The sequence below is a fragment of the Chrysochloris asiatica genome, unplaced genomic scaffold (genome assembly GCF_000296735.1).
Source record: "Chrysochloris asiatica unplaced genomic scaffold, ChrAsi1.0 scaffold00182, whole genome shotgun sequence".
Taxonomy (NCBI): Eukaryota; Metazoa; Chordata; class Mammalia; order Afrosoricida; family Chrysochloridae; genus Chrysochloris; species Chrysochloris asiatica.
The window spans coordinates 3,082,462-3,088,066 of NW_006408700.1; the positions used below are offsets into that span (position 1 = coordinate 3,082,462).

At 38.9% G+C, this 5,605-nt stretch overlaps 1 pseudogene; it reads right to left on the reverse strand.

The window, feature by feature from the left end:
* Positions 1–4,288: 4,288 nt before the first annotated feature.
* Positions 4,289–4,951, reverse strand: LOC102837273 (annotated as a pseudogene).
* Between the last annotated feature and the right edge of the window lie 654 nt (positions 4,952–5,605).

Sequence of the window (5,605 nt, forward strand, 5' to 3'; positions counted from 1 at the left end):
TTTTCAATTTGTCATTCTCTGCATAGTAAACCATGTGGTTATCAGATTCAAAATGACCAATACCAGTCCATATTAACTCACTAATACCTAAGATATCAATGTTTATGCGTTCCATTTCATTTTTGACCACTTCCAATTTTCCCAAATTCATACTTCGTCCATTCCATGTTCCAAGAGTAAGTCTTAGAAATCTCTTCTGACATCCATTTTGGTAATTTTTTTCTTCCCTGTCATTTTAATGACTTTTGGTTTCTTATATGATGTTCTTGATGTTATCTCTCAACTTTCTGGTCTTCAGTCTTCAGTGGCTCATGCATCAACTCTTTTCTTAAAATGACCTGTAGATTCAAGTCAGATTCATTCAAGGTCATATTCTAGCATTTGTGAACTTGTCTTAATTTTCTTCATCTTCAGCCTGAATGTGCTTATGAGCAATTGATGATGTGTTCCACAGTAGGCTCCTGGCTTTATTTTGATTGATGATTTTGAGCTTTCCCACTGTTGCTTCCCACAGATGTAGTCAGTGTGATTCCTGTATATTTCACCTGGTGAAATATACAGGCCAAATTGCTGCTTAAAAAAGGTATTTGCAATGAAGAAGTGGTTGGTCTTGCAAAATTCTATGATACGATCTCCAGCATCATTTCTATAACCTAGATCATATTTTCCAACCATGGATCCTCCCTCTTTGTTTCCAGCTTTAACATTTCAATCACTGGTATTTATCAACACATCTTGATTGCATGTCTGATCAGTTTCAGACTGAAGATGTATAAGTCTTCAATTTTATTCTCACTGGCTTTAGTAGTTGGTGTGTAAATTTGAATAATAGTGGTATTAACTTATCTTCTTTGTAGACTTGTGGATATTATCATCTTACAGACAGCACTGTATTTCAAGACAGATCTTTAATGTTCTTTTTGACGATGAATGTAATGCTGTTCCACTTCAGTTTGTCTCCTGGCATCGTAAACCATATGGTTGTCAGATTCATAATGGCCAGTATATGTCCATTTCAGCTCACTAAAGCTTAGGATGTGAATGTGGTGGATCTATGGGATAAGTTGTTGTTGTTAAGTGCCATTGAGTTGTTCCAACTCATAGCAACCCTGTGTAGGATTTCCAAAGAGCAGCTGTCGAGCTTGAACCACCAACCTTGTGGTTCAAACTGACTTTATAGTCCAACACATTAACCCACAGCACCAGTACTGGCCTACAAACCACCAGGTCAGCGGTTCAAGGTCACTAGCTGGTCCATGGGAGAAAGTTAAGGCTTTTTACTCCCACAAAGATGTATAGCCTCAAAAACCCTATATAGGGTTGCTGTGAGTTGGAATCGACACCACGGCACTTAAAACAACAACATTGCCTAGGATATCGATTTTTATGTGTTCCATTCTAATTTTTTAAAAATTGTATTGTGAATTGAGTGAAGGTTTACAGTAGAGATTATCATTTCTACATTCAGCAAGCCATACAATGTCATTACAGTGGTTCAAATCTTTTTCATGTACTATTAGTTAATAATATTTACTTCTATTCACTTTACCTCTTGGATTCCACCCTGCACCTTCCGCTCCCTTTGCTTTTCTAGTGGTAAACCCCCTCTTATTGTGTATTGCCTTCCCCATTGCCCAAGTTAGCATGTGTCTACCCTCTACCCAGTGAATTATTTTCCCTTCCCTCACATCCCTGGTAACCATCATACTATGTTTCTTTTAGCAAGGAAACCTTGTGTTCGCTTTTTACAGCGGTGGTCTCATACAATACTTGTCCTTTTGTGATTGACTAATTTCACTGAATATAATGTCCTACAGGACTCCTAGTGTGGTGCTGTAGGATAAGCACTCGACCACAAGGTCGGTTTGAACCACTTGGTTGGCAGTTCAAATTCACCAGCTGCTCCTAGGAAACCCTATATAGAGTCACTATGGGTTGGAAGCAACTCAGTGGCACTTAACAACAACAACAACAACAATAACAACAACATCCTACAGGTTCATCCATGTTATGAGATATTTCTCAGATTCATCTTTATTCTTCAGTTTTGTGTAGCATACCATGTACCAAAAAGGAGCTCTGGTAGTGTAGTGGTTACGAATTGGGCTGCGAACCTTAAGGTCAGCAGTTCGAAACTACCAGCTGTTCCGTGGGAGAAAGATGAGGCTTTCTGCTCCCGTAAAGATTTACAGCCTCAGAAACCCTATACAGGGTCACTGTGAGTCGGAACCGACTCCATGGCACATAACATAGCAACCATGTACCAAAGTTTGTTGAACCATTCTTCTGTAGATGGACACTTAGGCTGTCTCCATGTTCTTGGTGTGTGACTAGTGTTGTTGTTAAGTGCTGTCAAGTCGATTCTGACCCATAGTGACCCTGTATAGGGTTTTCAAGGAGCAGCTGGTGAGCTTGAACCACTTACCTTGCAGTTAAAATGACTTTGCAGTTTGACACATTAGACCACACCACCACACCAGGGCTCCCAATTGTTAGACTAGGTTGATAAAAATCTGTAAAGGTATAAAATGCTTAAATAAGACTGTCAAGTAAATTGTGTTAATATTGATTTAAAGATTACTCCACTCAAGAGCAGTAGCATTCATATTTTCTTAAAGTGCATATGGAACACTCATCATGATAAACCATATCGTAGCCATCAAATTAGACTCAGTAAATGTAAAAGTATGAAAATAATGCAAACAATCCCAGTGAAATTAAATTATAAATAAGTAACAGAAAGATACCTGGAAAATTACCAAACTCTTGAAAACTAAATATCAAACACTGCTAAAATGTAACCCACTGCTATTGAATCCATTCCAACTCACAGAAACCCTGTACAGTGTTTTTGAGATGGTAACTTTATGGGAGTAGATAGCCACATCTTTCTTCCATGGAGCAGTTGTTAAGTTCAAACTGCCTCTTGTCTGTTGACAACTTCAAATTTTCCTAAATTTATACTTCACATTTTCCATATTCCAATTATTAATGGATGTTTACAGCTCTGGTAGAGTAGTGTTTACGAATCATGCTGTGAACCGCAAGGTCAGTAGTTCAAAACTACCAGCTGTTCCGCAAGAGAAAGATGAGGCTTTCTGCTCCCATAAAGGTTTACAGCCTCGGAAACCCTGTACAGGGTCGCTATGAGTCGGAACCGACTCTACGGCACATAACAACAACAACAACAACAACAACAACAACAACAGCTCATTAATGGATGTTCTTCCCATTTTGAGTTGTGCCCTATCAGCAAATGAAGGTCCCAAAAGCTTTACTCAGTTCGCATCTTCACGGTCAACTCAACATTGAGTAAACAGCTCTTCCCCAATCATATTTTGAGTGCCTTCCAACCTGAAGGGCTCATTTTCTGGTACTATATCTGAGAGTATTCTGGTGCTTTTCATCATTTCAATAATAAATATTCTGGTGCTTTCTGACAGTGTTCTACTGGTATTCATGTTTTCAGTGACTAAATATTAGGCAGTAGTCTGTTTCTTCTTCTTGCTAGTCTATCTTAGTCTGGAAGCTCGTCTGAAACCTGTCCACCATGGGTGACCCTGCTGGTATATAAAATACTGGTAGCATAGCTTCCAGAATCACAGCAACACACAAGCCACCACAGTATGGCAAATTAGAAGAAGGCTGATGGAAGAACACGCTCAGCATTTTTCAAGCTGAGGGAGCCAATGAAAAACTTCAATCCTTGACTTGCAAAATGTTGAATGATGCAGAAAGCATCAAAAGAAGATGGTCCAACCATTTCAAGAGGTAGCATATAATCACGAGCCAGTGACACTGAAGAAAAAAATCCAAGGTGCACTGAAGGCATTGGCATAGAAAAAGGCACCTGGAATTGATGGAATACAAATTGAAATCTTTCAACAAACTAAGATGGCACTGGAGGTACTCACTCATGATTGCCAAGTAATCTGGAAGATAGCTATGTGGCCAACTGACTGGAAGAGATCCATATTTGTGCCTATTCTGAGGAGCGGTGACCCAGCGGAATGTGGATATCATCAGACTATATCATTAATTTTACATACAGGTAAAATTTTATAGAGATCATTTAATATGGGCTGCAGCTGACGTTAACAAGGAACTGCAATGGAAATTAAGAAATATTTTTAGATGAATGTATAACAAACTCGTTATTTATGGTAGTTATGTTTTTTTTATGTGTTTAATATCTTTAATTATGTAAAGATTTGCTCATTCACATCACCTAGAGAACACTTCACCCACTGCTCTGCTTGGCAACCAGTCTCTCATCTCTCTTGGGAAGTCAGGTGGCAAAGCTGTTGCCATTGGCATCTTTCACATGAACCACATCAAAAGAGTCAGGATGACTCTCTCTGTTAGTGATCACACCAATTCTTCCCAGGTTGGCACCTCCAGTCACCATACACAGGTTACCAGTGTCAAATTTGGTGAAATCAATAATCTTTCTGGTCTCTAAATCAATCTGAATGGTATCATCCACCCTGATGAGGGGATCAGTATAGCGTATGGTGCGAGCATCATGGGTCACCAGATGGGGATTCCTTTTGTGCCCACAAAGATCTTTCTTACTTTGCACAACTTGTATTTCACCTCCTCAGGTGTAATACAATGAACAGCAAATCAACCCTTGGTGTCAGAGACCAGACGGAAATGTTCTTCGGTTTTGTCAATGCTTGATAATATCCGTAAAACCAGAAGGATAGGTTATATCAGTTCAGACCTTGCCATCAATCTTAATGAAGCGCTGCATACAGATCTTTTTAACTTTATCTCCTGTCAGAGCATATTTAAGTATGTTCCTTAAGAAAATGATCAGTGGGAGGCATTCTCTCAGTTTGTGGGGGCCAGTGGATGGGCGCAGAGCAGACACAACAGTCTCTTTGTCCAGCATCCAATGCTTTGGGGCAGCCACACGTTTGAGATGTTTCTTGGGACCATGAGCCATGGGTGCACTGAGCAGGAAAGAGCTATGGTAGGTTTGTTTTAAAAATTTGTCCTCAATACCAAATTAGTGATTATAGAATCATTGCTCCTAAAAGAAATAGAGGATTGGGTACCTACAGGCCTGTAATCACAACATTTTCATCATCTGATCAATATATAACTTTTTATATGTGTGTCTGTTTAAAGACACTAATATTTGTGTATATTATTTAATATGTGTTATTGATTCCTTAACACTAAACTCATGCCAACAGCACTATAACTCAGTACTCAAGCTTGACCATGGTCTAGTCATGAGAACAATAGAAGACAAATCTCAACTGAAGGATATTGTCCAATACTTGGTCAGTACTCCTCAAGGCAAGTAAAATCAAAATCAAGGAAAGGCTAGGAAACAGCACAGCCAAGACAATCCTTAAGATGTCTAGCTATGACATGGGATCCTAGAACAGAAAAAAAAAAGGGGCATTGGGTAAAACTAAGGAAATCTGAATAAAGTATGAATTTTAATTAACAATTATATAGCAGTATTGTTTTATTAATTATAACAAAGCTAGACGGTGAATAAGGAAGATCGTAGAAGAATTGATGCCTTTGAGTTGTGGTGTTGGAGGAGAATACTGAAAGTGCCACGGACTGCCAAAAGAACCAATAG